This window comes from Xylocopa sonorina, chromosome 5 (genome assembly GCF_050948175.1).
Source record: "Xylocopa sonorina isolate GNS202 chromosome 5, iyXylSono1_principal, whole genome shotgun sequence".
Classification (NCBI taxonomy): domain Eukaryota; kingdom Metazoa; phylum Arthropoda; class Insecta; order Hymenoptera; family Apidae; genus Xylocopa; species Xylocopa sonorina.
In genome coordinates this window covers 8,634,000-8,656,781 of record NC_135197.1, presented here as the reverse complement: position 1 = coordinate 8,656,781, position 22,782 = coordinate 8,634,000, and the positions used below count along the sequence as shown (strand labels likewise).

At 47.9% G+C, this 22,782-nt stretch overlaps 1 protein-coding gene across 1 annotated transcript in view; it reads left to right on the top strand.

Annotated features, from left to right (window-relative positions):
- Wb (wing blister) overlaps window positions 1–22,782 on the top strand; it is a 135,219-nt gene that overhangs the window by 79,995 nt on the left and 32,442 nt on the right. The gene's annotated exons all lie outside the window — the stretch shown is intronic.

Sequence of the window (22,782 nt, the reverse complement as noted above, 5' to 3'; positions counted from 1 at the left end):
GAAGATTGTTACGTTTGGAACAGTCGACAGGAAGTGAACTGGCGAATACGAGGGTGCTAGCTTTTAAAGAAAATGTTGGAACAGGAAAATTTTCAGGACTCAATTAGCCAATGGTAAAATCAGTGGGACTTTCCCCACCCCTGGTAGGCTAGTTTGGGTGGTGTACCGAATTGTGTTTCATTCAGGTCAGTTTTCGTAGGGTACGCGAAATAATAACCCCATCCGGGCAGGTATATGACTCCGCTCCAAGGTAGGAAACTTGACGAACTGACATTACAATCGTTCGTTTATGCCAGACGCCCATTTATGGCTTACCCTTCACAATTATTAGTTAACAATTATTAGTTAGCAATTCTACGTACCAGTAATGGAACTTTGAATTTTTATATAGAACAAATTTCGATATACACACATTTCACTGTAAGGTAAAATTTGTTCAAGTAACTAACACTGCGATCACTAAAAACGTATAGCAATTAATATAATTGCTCCACGGTAGATATACACAACCTTTTGCTCATTGAAATTCTCTCTTGCAATCACTTTGAACACAGTATTACAAATACGAATAAGAATTTACTTTACCCTCATAGATTGTTCGCCAGTGAATTAGCATAGAAGCAGAAGTCCTGTTGCTCTGGCGAACGTAAACCATCGCGCACAAATCACGCGAGCAGACGATTACGGGACAGTGGTATCCTCTTTGGTAAAAGTTTTATTCGAGTTGGTTCGAGACAAACGATGCATCCCCAGATAGGACACGCGTGTCCCTATCAGCGCGAGCCATAACGCGATAGAAAAGGGGATCGTCTCGCGAATGATTCGTATCCGCGTAGGACCGTAACATCCCGGCTAATTGATTTCGAAACGAGGCGAGTCACAACTCGCGACCGCTAATAGCCATCGCGAATCGACGGACGACGATCGTAAAGTCGACGAACCGTCTCGGCTACGCGTAGATAACGAATCCAGCTCGCGTTAATGAAGAAGTCCCCGGGAAGAAGATACAGCGCGCCCAGTCCACGTGGGCTCGATAACGATTAGATTCGAATGCACTTAATTGCGTGGCCGCGAGAGCGGCTTGAGCAATGGCGTCCTGTCCGTCGTGAATCTTCGCCCATCGTTTCAATCGGTATCGAAGTCGATGGTATTTCACGATGAACCATTGGTATTTCCAGGTGCAATTTGATGGACGATCCAATGCAAGATACGGATTCAAATGTCGAAGGGTTAAGGGTAATTACGTTGTAATAAAGAGGATTATTGTATATTTAGGTCAATTTACTGAAGCGTTTCGGATTGGGGAAATTGGGTATCGGTAAAGGGTTATCGGGTAACGGTTAATCCTTAAAATAAATTAAATTATTGACTGCAGGTAGAAATTGTACTAGAATTTTATTGCCTAGTCATTTGGAATATTTTATAGATATAGAATTATGAGATCGATTCGACTAAGAACTAGATCACAAACTCTATTTATTCTTAATTCTGTGGAAAAAAATGAGTTTAAGAGTTAAGATACAACTAATGGATCGAAACCGCAAACGTTTCTGCTCGCGATGACTGCGCCTCGATTCCTCGTCGGAGTCGCGTGTGGCTTTCGCGGCTCACTTCCGGCGGCGAGCGCGTCGTCGTGAAAAATGCGGCTGTTAATTGACCCCGCGGCCAACGACAACTCGCGGAGCGGGTCGTTAAATCAGCGTAACGTCCGCCATTGGCAGCGAGCCGCTGCCCTGTCGTTATTACTACCCGATACCTGTCATTACCGTAACACCAGCACCGATAACAAGTCACCAGAAAGTAAAGAAATGAGTAGGAAAGGGAAGCAGAGACAGCGGTAATCAGGATATCAAATATTAAGTCAGTCCAATTACTTTTTTTTGAGAGAGAGAAAAAGAGAGACAGGGAGAAATTTTCTAGCAAGAAATATTAATTCAAGAATCGCGCACGTGTTATAGATATTCGAGTATCTCTGCGAACAGTTTGAAGAAATTTCAAATGGTTCCAAGGGACTTGATTCGTAGGAGACCTTGGATATCGAAATTTCTTCGAGACACGTTGCGATCTGACGGTTTCCGCAGACTGATTGCAATATCGCGATGACGAAAATAGAAATCGCAGGGTGCACGCAGCGCGTCGCCCAAGGGGCATTCCTCGCGACATTTTTCCGCTTAATGGCGCGCCGTAAAATCAAATGAACTCGAGTAAGACGCGTGCGAGTTTGAAGGATCGTATATTTTTCAGCGAAACGAAGGGGGAGAGAGAAAGAGGGAGAGGCATTCCTCGAGACATGCTCGATCCAACGAGCTTATGTAGAAAGTTGCACGATGCCTTAACGACACCCTAAATCAATCGTTCGATTCGCGAGTTCTCGTGTAAGCCTTCCAGGAAATCCACCACGATTAGATCAAAATGCGATCTATGTGGATACCTGTACGAGATAGCGAACAGGTACTGTACTACAAATGATTCGAGTCTTTTTCTTCATGAAAATACTTTTGGTCTTGTTTGGCCAAATTGTTCTAATTCCAAGTAGTACGTGTCTATATTGAAAGGTAGTAAAATGTATCCAACAAATCTTCACGTTATCCTTATTACATATACGTAATGTGTATGTATATAGTGGAATTGAAATTTTTCATTGAGAAATTCTAAAAAGTAATGGCGATTTTAAGAAAACTGTCTCATTTGTACGTGTGCAGACTGTTTTATGAATATATCTTTATTTAATTAACGCGGTTAATGGCCGATCGACCACGTAATAAAGTTTACGACGAATTGTCCAGGAACTTTTATCGTTGGGTCGAGGGTATTGTAATTGCTGCGTGCACTTTCTCCAGAGTAATAAAATGTACGCGCATTGCACGCAACGCAAGCAGTGATTATAAATTGGTCGTAAAATTATGTAGAATGTGCAGTTGTCGTTTCGTGTTACACGTGTTTCGCGCTGGAATAATGCCCGTCTATTGTGCCGATCGTTGCACGCTGAAAGCCGAATCGGGTTGCTAAAATGTCTTCGATCGCCTGAACGGTATCCCCATCGTTAAGAAGAGACGAGACGAACGAGTTCCAATAGATCCCTCTAACTTCGTATCGTTTATAAAGTATGTACGCCAGCTTCTCGACTGTTCGGAAGGAGCTTCGACTTTTGTTACCAGAAGACTCGCTAATTAAAGAAAATGACAGACACTCGAGACTGTCATAAATTAGTCCCTATTAGTATCGCCTCGTGGACCAGCTGTTCCAACCGTTTCGCAAATGCGACACTAACCTGTTACATTCCTGGGAGGACCCTCGACGCGAGTTATCCGAACAATTCGAAATTAATATTACAAATGTTGATATTATTCCTTTATTTCCGTATATGTATACATTCTTTACTAAAGAGACGTTGCGCAATCGAAATTTCTACGTGTCAAGAAAGCCTCGTGAAACGAACAACGTTTCATCCCATTTCTCAATCTCTCCTCCTGTGTTTCACCAAATAGGACACGTCAGATTCGACGCGTACAACCGAGTTCCATTCACATCCGCGTCTCACGATCAATCCGTGATGAATTTATCAGCATATGCACACGACTAGGAATACACAGCCAGTGCACGAGGATCGAGCAACACAAGAGTCCGAATTCTTGGCGGAGAGGAACGACTCCGAAGGAAAGGCGCTGACAGGGTGGCTGGGCGGGTGAGAAAAGGGGGTTGGCGTCCACGGAGCGTTGCGAAAAATAACCGCAGCGTTGCGGTAGGCTGACCGAGATCGGTGTCAGCTGATGAGGAGGCGAGGAACGACCTTGGTATCGGATTTCTCATCTATATCGGGTCTCGAAATTTGCATTCGATTCGCGCGCCGCCAGATAGCCGATCTCGGCATTTACGCTTCACCAGGGCTCGAGCAAAACGCTCCTACCCCTTTATCTGACGTCCCGATCTAATTACAATGTAATACCCTCGGAAACAAACACCGTCATCGATACTGGGACCCGATACGCTATGACGTCGCCCCGTGGAAATGCTAACAAAAGATGGTCCCTCGAAGATACAGCCGGACAAGTGATACGGAGGAGTCGATTGTTGCGTTCGTCCACGAGAGGGAGGCTTGCTTCCTCGACGCGATCTTCATCACTGGGGGAACCTGTCGATGAGGCGCTGCATGCTAATTTCATTTTCGAGCCTGCTGTGATTTACGTCCTGAATGAAGAACCCTGCGATACTTTTTTATCTTCTTCCTCTCTTCTTTGACTTAGTCAGGGTTCAAGACTAATTTAGAGTAATCGAATTATTGGCTCTTGATTACATGCGCTGAGTAACTTGAAATGGTAATGGAAGTAACCTTTCTGTGGCTCGGAATACGGAATTACTGAAACGTGTACGGATGCACGAACACGCGTTGCAAACTGATTCAACGGTTGAACTGGCACGATAGAAAGATAATAAATACATGCCACGGCGGAAAACATGATCGGTCTTATTGTCAAGCCATTAAGATAAGGCGAATGTTCTATTAAATGGAACCAGCTCCTCTGTAACGTGATCATTGAAGAATTGGAAATCGTGGAGCCATTCGTTCCGCGTGTACTTTTTTTCTGCGGGTCGTCGAACAAGAAGTTCAACGATAAAACGGTGTCTATAGCGCGTACTTGTGAAAAACAAACTGCTACTGAATTTCATAGCTGTATGAAGGAATCTTCGTCGTAATCAACTCTAAATAAAAGTCAGACGAAAGAAGATGAAGAAGAAGCAGAAGAAGAAGATATCCATCCCACATTATCTCGCAGTAAACATAGAAAAATTCACAGTTCGTGCACCCTTCGCCAAGGAGGTCGTAAAACCCGCGCAAGAAGAACGTTCGAAGCACAAACAACGATCAACCGGCGCAGCGTGGCAACGGCGAGAACAAGCAACGCGAGATGCACAATGCACGCGATGCCTGACGACGCGGATCTCGAGGCTGCACCGCGGAGCCGAGCGTGCAAATAAGTGCGAACGTATAAACCGGACGAATAAACACGAAACGGCTCGTTCGAGGGAAAAAGAAACCAGCGACGAAGAAAGAAAGAAGAAAAAATAGCGGCGGAGGAGAAGAGAATCGCGCTCGATAGACAGAGGAGATAGGAGAGATAGAGAAGAGAGGAATGGAGGGAGAGCGGAAAAAAGTGGATAAAAGAAGGGGAGGAAAGAAAATATCCGCGAGACAAGAACGACACGGACGAGTTTGAGAGCCTCGAGGCAAGATCCGGCCGTGAAGAGTTTTCCGTCTGCCGGCTGGGGACGATCTAGGAATGCGGAGCGAGCGCGCTATTAAAGCCACGTAGAAGGCAACGGCTCGGGCAACCGTAGATAGATCCTCTCCACGGCAATCACCTGCTGGGTGGTCCGACGTATCGCCACGGGCCATCTCGTGCAACTAACTCCCTCGTATGTTCGTATTAAGTCATTTTCCCGCATGCTCGTCTGGTCGCGGCTGTTCCCCGCTTCGTCAATAAGTCCCCGGAAGGTGGGTCCGCTCGCGTCTGATCGAGGTCCACCGGCTGTCGTCGCGTGCGCCACTCTCGCGCTCGACGTTACACGCTTGTCTTACATACGTACCGTGAAATTGAGACACCCCCGTTTCTCCGCTCTGGAATCATTGAAACTGTAGAAAAAGAAATTCGTTGACATAGAGAAACTGGGTTTTATACGAAAGTCGATGCTCTGACGAATTTCCCTATCCGATATACCATCGAATAATAGGATTGTCTTGCAATAAAAACGGCTAAACTTGCGAACGACAAGTAGAGCCTGAAGCTAAACACTTGGTATGTTTCAACATCGCGACTCGTCGATGCTGGCGATCGAGTTATAAAATTACAAGATTGCCGAGGGTCTACGCGGTGCGACCATAAATCGAGCTATGGCGAGGCCCGGGAGTGCCGGACGATTCGTAATTGGCCGAAATTCGTGTTTTTAGTGGCGCTTGATCAAAAAGCGGGCCGCGGATAGTGTCGACAGATCGTTCCTCAGGGTATCATCGGGTGCTTGTTAACGAAAGGGTAGAACGTGGCGTTCAGAGGAACCGAAGCCACGATGGTATCCGATCGCTTCATCGCCACGAGCTGTGATCGTTTTATCCCTCTCTACAGGCAAGATTCAATCTGATCGACCAAAGGATTCTATGGACGAGTGATTTTTAAAAACGTGACTCTGTTACGCGAAAAAGTACAACCACGATATATAATTATCGTTTGGTGATATTTCACTCTCTTACGATTATCCGTCTAATTGCTCTTCCTAGATTAAATGTTACGTTACGATAGAGAGAAATCGAGTCCCTCGCTGAACCGTATTGCCCTCGCAAATAGGCGTTAGTCATAAGACAGCATTCTCGCGCATACGAGAGCCAACGTGTTCCGTTCGATCGCGAATTTATGCGAACGCGGCTGTTAATAACGTCGCGATAGAAGCGGGCGTAATTACTCGCATTATCAGCGCGGCGGCAGTGGGAATGCAGATAGGTAGAGAGACGTGGGCGCGCGTACCGTGGACGAAGAGGCGGCGGAGGAGGTACGCAGAACGTCGCGTACGTTCGTCTGACGTATTTATCAATAAGCTTATTAATGACGCCAGGGAACGGGACGGTCGTGGCTCGCGATTCGACGCGACGCTGCTATATAATTACCCGGACGGACTCTAATTACGCGAACGAACGCTAATTTCTCGGCCTGCCTCCTCCTCGACCACTGTCGCCAGTCCTGGCCTTTTTCCTTCGTCGCGCTTTCCACTGGAACGATCGCGCTAGAACTAATTTTAAATTGAAGGATTCGCGCGATTTTTTTCTTCCGCTCGCTCGATTGCTCGATCGTTGCAAACGGTGGGAAGGTGAAGGGAAACGTTCGAGGGATTCGAAGTTTGTGGCGTGGCAATGATATTTCATTTGAACTATATTTGATTCGGAACTAACGTTCGTTTTATTGTTTCAGGTGAGTGCCCTCTCTCTGGTAAGATCGTAAACCTATATTCACAAACGCGTGGGCGGTTATCAGTTGCACCGTAAGTAATCCTTGAATATCTTTCTCAAATTTTACATTCTCGTTCGATCGAGATTCGAAAGTCTTAACGCAACTTCCCTCTGTCTCGCATTAAAACGAAATCATACGCGATTGGGTAAAGAATAATTCCAACGACTGCGATAAAAGAACCCATCGATCGATCTCCATACCTCGCTCCATACGAATCCACTGCACAGCATAAACGGATACGCGTTTATCAAGCATGCGCTTCCACTGAACGAGTTCAGTTTGTAGGACAAACTTTAGCCCAGTGATCTTGAGACGGTGCTCACCGAAACTGCGAATCTCCACTCCGAGCCACGAAGAGAAACAAGCCTCTCTTTGATCGTATCTTCCACGATGCGCCCCAAGAGAGGCGTCCCACTCACTTTGTCGCGTTTTTGCCAAAGCGCAACCAGTCTCACGCGGTGCAGCAAAGAAACGCATCTCGCTTCAAAAGGGTGCCGCGTGCGATTGATAATTTTTCTGAAATTTCTGCGATATCAACGTGTATCTGGGTCTGCGATCGCAAGGTTTAACGTCGAGCGTGGTAGTCGTGGCGTCCTCGCGAATTTCTTTTTTTCGAATCGCTGTGACACAATGGCTGACAACAGTGTCCAGGTCCGGGTAGACAGCGTCGAGTTGACCGAAACACTCGAACGGGAAGCAGAGGCAGGTGATCTCATCGCGGAAGTAGACGGTGAACGGGGATCCTGTATTCCGGACGTGTGGGCTTCATAAAACTAACCGTGCCCACGCTGGCTGTCCATTATGTGCGACGTCGGACCGCCGCCAGATACTCATCGTCACGTAGCCAGACCACCTGTGCCACCATGAATATCCCATAAAATCGCCTTTTGCTTTTCTTTCGAACCTGCCGCCCTGGGAGTGTCGCGCCCGCGCAGTTTCTGATTCCTGGCGAGTGCTCTCGCTCAGACAAAAGGTGTATCAACACGATCGATCGGCTTCGCGAATGGAAACGTGTCATTTTAAACGCACGTGTACATGTGTATAGGTGAGCACTGCGATGAACGAACGATACGCTGAGATCAACTCTCCCGCTTTCCCTCGATTTTCTTCTTTCCATTAGTTTGGACGATGCTCGTAACAGGATAGTCTTGATTAGTCTCGCGAAGTGCCTGTTTCTTGCACCGTGTCATTGTTGTACAACCGCTTAGTAACGAGCGGTCAAATGGGAATGAAAGTTAGGAGGAAGAAGAGAAACGCGGTTCTTCGTCCCGTATGACCTCGTTTATTGCGTTGGTCCGGTTAAATGGACAGGTTTTTAAGCCTGCGTCTACGAACGTAGTTCGTAATCTTACAGTTAATCCGCTATTGTTAAAAGATTCTGTATACGAATCTCATCAATTATTAGTAATTATTAGAAGACCCATCATAAAATTGTATAAACTTTCGTTTAATTCCATTCAACGAACGAGGCTCGCTTTTCGATCAACTGATGAAAGAGATTTTCCTTGATTGGATCTCTTTCAAGTCTACCACGCGTCATTTTTCACTCTCCAAAGTGGCAACCCAAGAATGTATCCCCAATTTATTACGCAAATCCGAAGACCTCGAGCTGAGATTATTTCGCGCGTTAAAAACATCGATGGAATCACGCCATCTGCCCGGAAGATAATCGCGTACGTCCGATTGGACGCACATATAATTTGCAATCAACGTGTCCGCTTTCACCCAACGACTAATTAACGCCGCGATTCACCTTCGATCCCAACGAAAAGAGAACCCTAACCCACGATCTCACGTAAAAGTGAAACCACTTTTATACCTGCGGTGCTCCTCGCCTTTGATTCGCGCCGGTTGGACACGGTTCGTTCAGTAGTAAAGCGGTGAAATTTACGCGACGTCCATTTTAATTTATCGATCCGCTCTTGGCGAACGTTGCCGTTGCACAAGGATCAGTTAACTCGTTGGAAATTAACTCCATTTCTAATAGAGAAGTCTCGCCAATGCTTCCTTCGAAAAAATGAAATTGACTCGTTTCTCCAGAGCTCGAAATCTCGATGAAAATAGTTCGCCAGGTTCTCCAGCTTGTACAAGGCAAATCGAAACTCTTTAAATACAATATCCTACACTGTCATCTCCATCGAGTCGCAAATGAAACAGAATTCATCGAATCTAAAACGCTGTGATCATACTCCAACGATGAAAAATACATTTTTCAACGATTGCGCTCCGGAAATGAGATGGTCACGCTTGCGCACCGCCTCCGCATCGGAAGCACCTGTTTCGATAAACGCACCGCGGTCTTCGTTAACCCGTTGCGCCGCGGGCGATGCGAAGTGGGCCGGTTAATTGAATGCGGTAATCCTCGCTGCATCCAGCCGCGCGGGTGGGTGTTTGATCGTCGCGAGGGTTTTACGAACCTTATCGCAGGTGGTCCACCGCGACGTGGCCGCGGAAACGCGAACGGTACCTCGACACTTGGCGAACGCGGTCGAAAGAAAGCGGGAAGAGGACGCGGGTTGATTGGATAATTAATGAACCGCGGCGAGGTTCGTTGCTGGAGGGCGCGCGTTTATTGGTTCGTTACGAGTGCATCGTTGACAAGCGTAATAGCCACTTTACCTGCAAGAACTCGGCTCTCCGGTGTACCATTAACCCCGCTGGTACCAAGAGCCCTCGGAGAACACTCATACGCGCCGCTGTTGAAACGCTTCGAGCGGTTCTTTCAGATAAATTCGACTTTTTTGCCCGCGCACGATCGTTACGTGGCCTCTGCGCTGGCTCTCCGGGGTGGATCGTCGAGGTCGTTTAACTCTTTCGCGTATCATCGATGCATGTTTGCTCCGTTGGACGATCGCGAGCAATGGAGTGGACTTACGAAACGTTTCGATGCAACGATTTTGTTTCTAGAGACTTATAAACTTACACGTGTCTAATTTCGATTTCTATCAGTAAGAGAGATGGTTGGTTCGAATGTGGGTGGCGACAGGACACGCGTAAGATCGGCTCGAGATCGCTGGTGAACTTTTATTTCACTGTGGGACGCGGATATGATTCGATCGCGTTAGGTGGTAACGGTAACTGGTTGAAGTTTGCGTGGTCTGAGAGCAGCTGGATTTGTCGAGAACTGTCGCGGATGAAAATGTCACGAATCGTGCACGCAGCACTTTATTGTCGCGCACCTGCTAAGTTTTTGAGACACTCGAGAATCTTTTAGAAGATATCTCGTATCGAACTTCACACGATACTTGTCCACTACGTCCAGAATAATGCGCGTTTGATTTGTCAGAGGGTCGACTCGTGATAATCGTCGGTTCGCCAAACGCGAGCTAAAAAGATGGCAGGATCCATTGTCGGCGGAACGATTCGATGGGGAAATAAATCGTACGATTTGAATACGATAGGGCCACGGGGCCGTAAGTTACGGTGAATTAAACCATTCTTCACATCGTGACATATTTTATATCCTATTATCATCCCGTCGGTTAATCATTGCTCGGCCAGGTGTAATTTATTGTTGCTCCGGCAAAAATGCGAACAGTGTAACGGTACGGCGGATATTTTTCTTCCGCGGCGAGAGCATGCTCGCGAGCACCGCCTAACTATGCTAATTTCGACCGTAACTTATCCGCAGTACAATTACGAATGTATTCATTCATAAAATTGATTTAACGTTAACGACAGGGGGTTGTGCAGGCCAGATACGATGATGTACGGGCTCGTGCTTTGCCCTCGCTTCCTGTTTGCTTTACTTTTTGTCACCGTCTAGTGTTCCTAAACATCAGCACTATTTTCTGTTCGAGCATCTAACACGTGGAACAAGTACGAGCCTAAGAACGATGAAATTTTTTCGTTCAATTTAAACAGCGAGGTTATTAGATATTTTAATTGGTGTCCGCGAGCACGCGAGGATACTTGTTCCATAGTGTCGTTAGTGAAAGGGATCGGTAAGAAGCGGCTAGTGTAACACGCAATTAAACCACGATAAAGGTTTATCGTGGCGGACGCCGTGGCACGCGTATTTTTTCTATCCGCCCTAAGCTGCGGAATCTGTTGCGGGCCGCGTCGCATTCCAGCCGGTTCCTCAGCTGAAATTCTCGGCTGTCTAGATGCCGGAAGCGAAATCCGAGCGGTATGCTCGCGAGCACGCAATTAACGGGAGTCCCTTCGCGGCGCAACCAAAGCGCAGGGATCGAAGAATACGTTCCGGTTTTCCCACGACCACGATTTTCTACCTTCCTCTGCCCCTCTCTCGACTCTGCTCCGAATTTTTCCACCTACGAAAACACGAAAATTCCTCGCTTGGAAATTGGAATCTTCCACGTTCAATATCGATCGCGTGAAAAATGATCTGAGTGTAAACCACGATTTTCTAGCTTTCTTTGCCCCTCTCTAGACTCTGCTCCGAATTTTTCCATCTACGAAAACACAAAAATTCCTCGCTTGGAAATTGGAATCTTCCACGTTCATTATTGATCGTGTAAAAAATGATTTCAGTGTAACTTTGAGAAAATTAGGAAAATTCGACAGGCACAGATTTTTCTTTTTTCTGAATGAGAATTTTTCGTGAAAAAATGTTTGGATGCCTCGAAGAGTAACATGGTCGATATCTCGGGACCACTCAGACGTCAGGAATCGAACAGGAACGAAAGGAAGGACGAGCCTTACGAAACGAGATCTGGCGAGTCGCATTCGTGATGCACCAGGCATTAATGCAGTTTATAAATATGCAACGAATGTACACGTGTACCGAGCGAGGGAAAAAAAAAACAATTAATATGTATACGACGTGTAGTCACGTCCAAGAATCGAATTGATTCGCTCGAGTGTCGTGTCGCGGAGCAAAGTCTCTCCAATAAATAGAAAATTTTCTAAATAACAGAATAATTGCCAGAATAATTTACATGCTCATCGAATTATCTAAAAGGACAGTGCGTTTCGAATATCGTGACGGTTCTTCGATTTCTCGTCCCAAATAGCATTCGTCACAACGATTATCTGTACAACTCGTATCCATGAAAAAAATCGGTATCAACGCTCGATTCGCAATGTTCTATATCACTGTCAGCTATTAGAGGACACGTTTATCACTGCACTAGCGCGAAACCCATCATCTTATCTAATAGTTAAACAATCGATAACGAGGCGGCGCGGAGCAGACTTCGACCTACTTTAGTAACATCAACAGCCGAACGTGTATTAAATGGAAACACTGGCTCACGGTACGTGAGCTACCAGTCGAAACTATCTTCCCCGTTTAAATCACGAATCGCGCGCGATGCCCATTTTCGTGCCAGCTCGATAACACCTCGAGTAACCGCGACAAGCTTTAACGCAAGCAAAAAACAAGTTCAACTTCTCCATACATCGAAGAGGTACGAATTTCCTTCTCGCTGAAAGAAGAATTCATCTCTCTTCGTAATTCAGAGCTCTCTTCGTAAATCGCCGCCACGATCCTCCTCTCAGCGTATTGTTTACGCCGCGCGCGTGATGTAACCGCCGCGAGTCCAGGTTCAGAGGTCCTTGAGCAGGAAGGGAGGCGGGTAAAAACGGGAGCGCGACAGATCTACAGACCCGGTCGTGGAGTTCGCGTACGTACACCCACGTGCGCCGGTTGGCGAGCCGCCGCGGAGGAGATATTCGGGTTTGCCCGCAGGAAGGAGGAGGACGCTTACCGCGGACGAGGAAGAAGAGGAAGAGAGGAGAGGGCAGAGAGACGGCTAATGGTAATGGTAGCAAGCCAGTGTCTCTCGAGCCGCCGTCGAAGCCGGTACACATACTCACCTCGTCGTGTCGTGGTCCACGTGTGCCTCTCTCAGCGACGACGACGACGACGACGACGACGACGACGACGACGACGCGGCCCATTGTTCGATCCGCGGGCGTCGCGCGTTCGCCAGATTCGCGACTCAACGCCGACTCGCCTCGATCAGGAGACGTCCTCCTCGCGGGCCGAAGGCGTTCACCTCGCAGGAGGAATCGGCGGTTCGTCGATCGACCGTGGACGGGTTCTTCGATCGAGCAGCTCTTTTTCTCTTCCGGTCACCGCGCTCTCCCTCTCGCGATCCGCCCGTTCGATCCCCGAGACGACGACGTGCGTACGATCTTTTCGTACTCCCTGCGAGAGCGGCGTGTGCGCGACCATTCGAAACCGGACTCGCTCCGTCGTCGACGACGCTCGCGGATTTAGCTGGTCGACTGTGCTCCGTCGAGTATCTTCCTGGACGACGCTGGAAATCGCGAGCTCGTAGGGAATGCGCGTAAGAAACCGACTGCTCACCGTTCGCAACCGAGTTTCGTAGATCGTGGAATGGACCGTGGGTCCAGCTGGGTGGTACCATTTTTCTACTGTCCGAACAAAGTGATATTCGTAAACAGGTGATCTCAGTGAGTGAACTCGAAGGAAGTAACTCGCAAATTCGCCAACTCTAAGAAATCAGTGTAACCGTAGTACTCTTCGCGACAAGTTCGCGAACGAGTCTCTTCTACGAAAGAAAACCGCAGCAGTGAATTATCCTCGCGAGAACCAGGATATCGAAACAAGTAGAACTTCCTACGAACATCTCAGAAGATAAGATCCATCGAGCTTAAGATCGACTCGCCTAAAAATCGTACAGAACAAATCATCCATTGTCTCTGAGAAGGAGCCAAAGAACCGTTCTCCAGTTTGGCAGTGGAGCAGCGTGCAGCGCGTCCCAGGAGGGCGATCCTGGACGATGACAGCGTGACGACAGAGGCGCGTTGGAGCGTGCCGGTGCATCCAGTGAGCATGGGGTAGAAATGTACCCGGGAAGGTCATCGTGGACACGGGGCTTGCTCGCCCTCGGTGTAGGGGCCCTGTTTCTGCTGGGATGCCGGGCGAACGCGGCTGGCGACGCTTCGTCTGCGTCCACGGCGATCGATTCGGACGAGGACCACCGCTTCAGCGTGGCAGCCTCGTCCTCAGGATCGGTCGTTCGGCGCGACGACCGCGCGGAAAAAGAGGAGCAGTGGCTGTCGAACGGCGACGAGTCGTGGCTGGATCGACAGCCGTCCAGGGGGGATTATTCACCGACCAGCGTCCATCGAAATGGCGAACACGGGACCAGTCGTTCGACGGAGAACGCGCTTCCGTCGCGAAAGCCACTCTCGAGGAGCCACCCAACTCGAGGATGGATTACACCAGGAGATTTCGAAGGAAACGATGAAGAGTCACGAGTGCAGACTGGTTTGGATACATTGGAGAACGTTGACGATCGTGGATCGATGAATGAGTCGCTTCTCGATCTTGGAAATGGTGAATTGGACAGTTGGAGGAATTATACAAGTGGAAGGTTACCATCGATGAACGGCTCGATGGAGATCCCGACTCCACCTTGGAAGCTTGAGGAAACGGAACGCTCGAAGGGTCGCGAGGTTGAGAGGTCGCGTTCAGATGGGAGTCTCGAAGGGAATGATCGGGTGTCGATAAATTATTCGGCAGAGAGCTCGCAGGCACCGCGGGACCCCGAGGAAAAGGAACGCGCGAGGAGTTACGAGGTTGCGAGGTCGCGTCGAACAGGGAATTTTGCGGAGGCGAGTTATTCGGCAGGAAGCGCGACTGCGTCGCAGGATCTCGAGGAGGAAGAGGGACGCGACGAGAGTTATTCGTCCGCGGACTCGCGTCCGTCAGGGAATTTCGAGGGGACCGATCGAGGAGCATCGAGTTATTCGTCGGAGATGTTGCACGCGGTCTCGAATGTTAAGAGTGACTCGATCGAGCGAGCGATTTCAACGGGACATCCGAGAGAGAAGGATGAGAAGTCGTCGAGCTATTTGTCCGGGGACTCGATCGCGCGGAATCGAAGAAAACATTTCGAAGGGAACGATCGCGACTCGACGAGTTATTCGGTGACAAGTTCATTTCCATTGCGGAATGCTGAAAGGAATGGTGGATCGAAGAGTTATGCGGTGGACGAGTCGCTTCCGTCGAGGAATCCTGAAAGAAACGACGGACTAAAGGGTGAACGCGATGGCGGTTCAGCAAGTTATTCGGTTCGACGGTCATTTCCATTATCGGGTTCAAAGAACGATGACCGTGCTGGCTATAAAACCAACGACGACTCGAACTTGGATAGAAATACAAAAGAATACGTAAACGATCGTACATCGAACCACCATTCAATGCAGAATCTTGAAAACGCTGCAGAAATCGAAGGAATAAAATTACATTTATCAAGCGCTCTTGATAATGGTGATCGCGAACCAATTTACGATTCCAGTCGATCGTTAAATTCGAAGAAAGGTGATGGTAAAGCTAATGATTACAGTTCGACAAGTGCTACGAAAAAAAGTTCATCGCCGTCGTCGGACGTTGAAGCATCAAACACCGTAGAAAATAACCAAGAGTCGATGGAGGATGCGATGAAAAAGAAGAAGAAGGGTTACTCGAGGAGAAACAGAGTTCCAGCGTTGGAGCTTGAAAAAATCGATGCCATAGAAAACAAGCGTGAATCGAAGCAGAAAAGTTCGATAAAAAAGAACAATATCTCGTCGCTGAAAACAGCCAGGGGACCACTGAACGAGGGTAAAGATCGTTCTACCTTGAGGAGCGACGAGGCTGGCACGGAGCCTGGCGAGAAGGATGAAAGTCGGTTTTCGAAGGATGACGAAGAGTTGAATGGCTCGCCGGCCGGTGAAAGGAGCGACGTTAAAGAGAATTTGTCGCGCGAGGTGAATGGGCGATCGATGAATGAAGTCGGGAAGAGTTTGGAACGAAGTTACTACAACGACGTGGGCAGCAGCCTGTCGCTAACCTTGCGCGAGGGACTCGATGAGAACGACGACGAAACTGAAACGTTCTTTTCTACGAAACACTACTTGCTGCCCCCTTTCGAAAGTATAACAAGTCACGAAAGCATCAAACAAGACTCCCCTCCAAATCGTTACATTTCAAACAAAGAAACGCCGTCATTTTTGAATACAAATAACAGAGAATATCATGGTAGCAACAGTTTAATTTCGAGTACCTTCGAGTCAGAAGGTAGTTACAACCATCCGAGAACAGAATCGTCAAGATCCAAGAGTCGCAGAAACGAACGATCGGTCTCCATCGAGCATAGAGTCGAAAGCGAGGTAGACGCCAGCGGTTCCCATAATTCAGCTCGATTATTCACGGACGACGTGGAAGAAGGATACGAACCGAGCGAAGAATCGATCGTCGAGTCGATCGATCGACCAAGAGGAGGCACGCGGCGTCTCGCAGGAATGCAGAGGGGCCCCAGGCGTTTTTTTCGCCAGGGCCACGGTCCGGCTGGATCTTCCTTGAAGACGTTCGAGCGGTTCGGAAGCCGTAAAGATCGTGCCGCGAAACGGGACCGCGGGAACATCCTTGGGGGAGGAACACGCGAAACGAGATCCGGCGATCGATCGCCCGGGGCCAGCGAGCCTTCCTCCGCGTCTCGTGAGACCGACGCGCAGCCCAGCCACGAAATAACGGACCGTCGCGGTGGCTGGGGTGTCGCGAATGCTGATAAACTTCGCTCCGTTTCGTCCCGGCTTCGTGGAACCGCGGAGTTGTTTGACGGAGAGATAACCAGAGCTACGCGAGCGACTGATAAGATGGTGCGCGCGGTTCAAGGATTCGAGGACGAGGAGACTCGACATAGACTCGATTTGGATGATGACAGTGGATTTTCGATGGTTCGAAGGATCAGCGATGCGAAATTTAAGTCGAAGCACGAAGCTTTTGAGGAATTGACTTTGAGTAACGATGGTCACGGGTTCCATGGTGAATTTCCAAGTGTTAAAGGATTGGATATAGCGGAAAAGTCCACGGATGAGAAGTCGTTGTTTCCTCGTGGCGCTGAATTCCATCGCGAAAAAGCGCACGGCAGTCGTCGGAAGAGATACACGAATTACTATTCGCCACAGTCCGTCAGTCCCATGGCATACGTGCACATCCAGCCGGCGTATCCGGTACCAGCGCCACCAGCCCCGAGCCGGAAGTGCGTACAGTGCATGGTTGTTTACAAGCCGTGTTCCTCTGCGCCTAGACTGCCTCCTAGGACGGTTCCACCGACGTACAAGTACCAGGACCTGGCTTCGAAATGGCAGGGATTGAAGTACGGTGAGTGATCGACTCGAGAGGACGAGTGGCGAGTATTTTCGTTAGAAAATATTCGTACGAGGGGACGCTTATGAAGACGTTATTATAGTATCGATAGAAAAGGGTTTAGAAAACGAAGAAAAAGATCGATCGATCTTGCTGTATAATTTACTCTGTAATAATATCGTATCGTCATGGCTCGACGCAAGTGTAATTAACGATTAATTATCTTCTCCTCGAGGAAGCTAGGGAAACTTGAGCGATTCCGTGGAAGTCTGTTTTGTGCCAGGCTAACCGAGTAACCCTGTCGAGCGCACCTTAATTACCCTTCCCCGTGCGTTCACGGGGGTCGTGAAATCCGCTGAACGTGTAAAAAAAACCTCTCGCTAGAGCATATCCACCGGCGTTGATTGTAATTTATCGCCGCGCGGTTCTGCGCCTAGAAAAAACGAGACATCGCGCGGTTAATGAGCCGCGTTCGAAGCCCCTCAAGTTCGCCGCGAGGGTTAGGAAGGTCGAGGCCTGCGATCGCGACCCGACACGACTGACCGTGCTCCACTCGACTTCCGTTTCCTCGTCCATCCTCGAAGGGTCGCACGGAGAACAGGTTGTCCCGTCGAGGCTTTCTTCGTCGCCTCTTTACTTTCATCGTTGATATCGCGACGTGTACAATCCGCGCAAATGTCGCGACGATGTTATCGTCAAACGGAGAGAACAGTTTCGTGGAAGGTGTTCGTTTGGGCACGCACCATTGAGAGACGAAAGGAGAGACTAGAAATATCGGTAGATGCACGCGCGAGTACGTTCGCGCGTAGAAAAATGCGTGATGTCTGAGCGAAAGTGTGTTTCTCTAGTAGGGATGGGATTGAGAGGATCTCGAGCGATGCAAAAATTTTATAAATGGTGCTAAAAGTTTTTTCAAACGATTCCACATATACAGTTCGACTACTTGTGAATACATAAAAAATAAAAAAAAACACTCACGCTTCGTTTGAAATATACTTTTATCGTAAATGTTTAGGAGCAGTAGAAGACACGAAGCAACGAGCTGATTCGCGTTCAACTTGATCCCATCGCTGCGAACGAACGATGAATCAATGGTTCAGCGCGGTTACTCGTTTCAGGAAACGAGCGTTCGCATCAATGAAGCGTAATCGGAAACGGAAAAGGCGTTTATGGCATAGAGATTGATTCACGTAATTGTTACACATATCGTTGGATACATACGGTTAATCGTGCTGCGAGACTGATAATGAAACTGTTCGAGGAAACCGTGTCGATTCTCGCGATCCATACGGCTTTAAATTAAATGCTACATACATACAGCGACAAGTGTACAAACCTCGAAATGAAATCAATGAAAAATATCAGCAAGATCGTAGAGTCGTCAAAGAAGCACAGAAAATGAAATACAATAAAGCTGTATCGATTTACGAATTTTTTTCTCGCAATCTCGTTTCCAGCAGCCACCCATGGTCGTTATTTAAAATACTTTCACGCTGGTATTACGCGGCTAGTTTTTTGCTCGCGTAGCACGGACACCACCGCGGATCCCCCATTAATTACATCACGAATGCGGTTAATGACCGGTATCAATCACAAGAACGTACAACATAATCGAATCGAACGCGATTCTCCGTGGAAACGCTCTCGTACCCGGGTGGCCTCGCCGCGGATCTTGTCCCTGCTCTTTTTTAAAACCCACTCTCGATCGGCTGATATTCATTAAACCGTTCGTTTCATCGATGATATCATCGATCGCTCCGCCATTAATTTTCCTTTTAGTCGCCTCTGTCGCTGCTGCGGTTAAGAGTCGCGCAATCTCTAACAGCTCTCAGCGTCACGCTGATCTATCCTCGTCTAGTCTCTAGAATAGTTAAGTTCTTCTACTTACCAGTGGTAACAAAAGCCGATTTCACTACGAATAATTCGTTACACGCTCTACGACACGCGCCAGGCCTATCTCTAACTGGTTATCCTGGTGCACACATTTTTTTGCGATTTTATCCGTCGTCTGATGACCCAGGATCGACGCGATCGTTCGAAGATGCGGACCAACGGACTCCAGATGCTATCTGATAATAGATATTGAAATTGATGTCGTTATTTGCACAGTACCGCTGTACGCGGGGATGCGCGTTGCTCGAGACTCTGTGATTAAACTCCTGTTCGTTGTTTTGCTCGACTGAAATTCGAAAGGGAAGAGGGAACTTTGAGATAAGGACGCGCGCATCGGGCTGGGCGCTTTTTCGAAAGATGAAACATGGGACGAGCGATTACTCGCGACGGGTATCACTTCTCGATAAAATATATCGCGATCGCCGGGTTCGTCTCTTCATTTTTTTTTAATCGCGATGCAATTATCGCGGATGATACATCGAACGATTATTGTGGCATTCTGTTATCGTATCTGCTTTGTTACTGGATAGGAAGCTCTCTTTTAATTGAGAACTAAAGCGCCAAGGAGGATTCGATGAAGACCTTTGTTCGATAACGTTCTCTCTTCGATCGTGTAACAATAACGTGTTCGATAAAAATGTTGGAGGAAGAATTCTACATTCTAAGGTATCGAAGGGGTTGCTGAAAAATCTCATCATCTCGTGTTTCAGTCGCACGTTCGTTCTCCAACATTCTTCTCGACGTACAATCGTAAAAAAAAAAGGAAGCAGCTCGCGAGGTGCCACGACGATAAGCGTAATTTACAACGATATTACAACACCCTCGAGCCCTTTACCCCTTCCTCGGCTGTGCTCGCGCCGTCGCTATTTACTCTTATTTCACGCCGTAATTCATCGCTGGTTTGCTCAAACATGCACGCACGCATCCACGCGGATCAAAGGTCCGGCCTTTCCTCTCCACCTCTTTCTTATTTCCTCGCCAGCGCTCGTGAAACGTTCGCCTCGCGGTATTTCATCGCTTCTTCCTGTAACCTTTTCAGCGAGCCAACCCGAGGCCCCACGCGCGCAACAGCCGCAACGGGACTTTTTTATGGAAACGTGATTTACGACTTGATTAACCCTCTCGATGCGGAGTTCGATGTCAGCGTCGAGTTCGATTTTATTGGCACCTGGACACGGCTGGTCCACGGGAAATTTCAACCAGCCATCGCGTGAATAATTTTCGAAACCGCGATTATGCGTTCCACTACTTTAATATCGAGAAAGTCGATGTCGCGACGTAGCTTGCGAAAAAGAAAACTGATAAAATGTGTTGGATACTTTAGAGAACGAAGATGCGCTTTAAAAGAACTCGTACGAAATCAAAATTCCCTGCTGAAGTAATTTTCCTGTCCTCGTTTCATCATCGCGAGAAAATTTATGATGTTACGAGAGCAAATGCTACCGAGCATCCGTGTAATAGTACACGATGATAGGTGTGACGGATGGACCGTTTTACGCTCAATTGTGCTTATCCAGCTCTGGGAACCTGAATGAAGTAACCAGAAAAAAATGGAAAAAGATAGAACGAACGTTTGTACAGAGCCAGTTGCGTAACACGAATTATTTTACACGCGGTTCACGAAAATGGGACACGAAGTGTAAGCTTGTGAAACATTTACGACGACAGATAAGAGACTAATTTCGAGGACGATTTAAACCGCGCCACGAAGAGTGCATCTCCGAATTCTCGCTTTTCTAAGTACACGCGTCGATCATACTCGCCCTTCGCATCGTTCAATATCGTTTATCAGCTCCACTCGAGAGAAACTCGAGGCTCGCTTCGATAAAGAGCGTGGCGCAACGATTTGTCAGGAGTTTGGTGGTATCGTCGAGCAACCGTGTCACGCGTTAGAAACGCGAGGTCGGATTAAGAACCGTGCAGTCGGGATAGCAGCTGTTCCCGCGCGGTTTCCACGCGGCGGATGATTAAACGTTACGCCTAATACGCCGATTAACCCGGGTAGAATGCGATATCTATCACGCGTTCGTCGGAATCGAGATTGCTCGGCGCATTAGCAATTCAATCGAATCGGTTCAGCGAGCGCGCGTCTATCATTTCGACGCGGTGACACAGCTGTTATTTGTTTTACATGCGAAATGATTCCAGCCTTACTTGGATTGATCAAGTTGTACTCGCCTAGTGGCTCGTTACCCGATCACGGGGGGACACGCGTGATTTTTCTAATGGAACGTTGCGCAGAGGTAACGCGTATTTTCTCTTTCAGACTAATCGATACTTGACGTCGCGCGGTTATCTACGGATCACTTAATCGTTAACTTTCTTTGTCCATTTAATATTATCACGACAGACGTAAAAATGTCGAATGAAACAGTTATCGGTGACACGCTACAACTCCACGTGTACACGAGTTCGTCGCTTACGTCTGTAAAGCGACATCTGCACAGCTTCTTTCGTTATTAATTAATTAGCACGATCGATCGCGTACATCGCTCGCGTACGTTTACCCGATCAGTCGTCACGGTGTACGTAAAACAGTGATCGCAGCCTTTAAATCACTCGATTCATCGAGCGAGACGTTTCTCAGTTTACAAACCCTCGTAGCCAGAAACCCTTGGAAAGCTCGCAAATCTGTCTTTCCTTGGGACCCTCGAACGCACAGCCTAAACAAGTCGAATCGCGCTCTGCTCCTTAACGAGACACCAGGCGAATTCTATCGACAGCCGAAACGAGAATAGCGTCGTCGTGCTATTTATACAAGAATTACTGCAACGCGAACAGCATCAAAGCAACGAGCACGACCACGAGGGCCGGACAGAGACTTGTCGCGACTATGTGGATGGAGAACTGAAGCTACTCCGCGATCGGATGCTTAGATTACGCGCACCGGAGTCATAGACGAAGCAACGAGAGAAAAACAGGCAACGAGACTGAATCAAGGTTCTTTGAAGGCTGGACTCGCGTTCCTTTTTTGCATGACACCATCTTATGCGAACTTATAACGAATACTAACCCCACTCTCTGATTTCGCTGAAGCTGACCGCGCTAGGCTGACCAGCGCGTGCTTATTTCACTTTCGACATCGAATACGTCGCGTTCTGGGCTCAATGGAGATTTTTAAAAAGGAAGAAGAAAGTCGACAAAATTCCAACATCATTTTTCCAACTCGCAATTGTTTCGTTACACGTACAGTTTCCATTCTGTTCAACGCGAACCGTTTTCAGAATGCCTACAACACTGGGGCGTTAATAATTATGTAGATCAGCCTCTCCTTCTGAAACGAAAATGCCATCTTCGTTTGCCCCCACAGGAAGTATGAACGAAGGAATAAGATCGCGTTATTTCGCAGTCCAAGACCAGGCTATCGTGCCATAAATTCCGGGCTGCTAATAACGTCGCTGAAAATTCCTGTTCACGGCTGGACACCGTTCCTCCTTCTCTCTTCCTCGGTCTTAATCGGCTCGTTTCCTCTTCTGCGGGCCAAGGTACAACGGCCAACCGGTACACAATGGTCGTGATCGGAGACAGAGCGCAAGGGACTAGAAACTAGGAGGTTAACGGTACCCGCGTGCCTGCGAATCTGTGTACCTTTCCTTCCGCCATTGCGAAGGGCTGGCATACTTTCTCGCTGTGTGAACGCTGCACCTTGTGACGCTCGATTTCCACAGAGAATTCTTCCACAACGAATCGTGCTCTTTAGCATGGAATGTTCGTTATTGCAATTTTTTTCTTTTTTAAGGTGACTCTTTTATGTTGACTTTTTTTTTATTGAACTCAGAGTAAATTTGACTTCGTACTTGCACGTTTCTTAGTATCGTGCATATT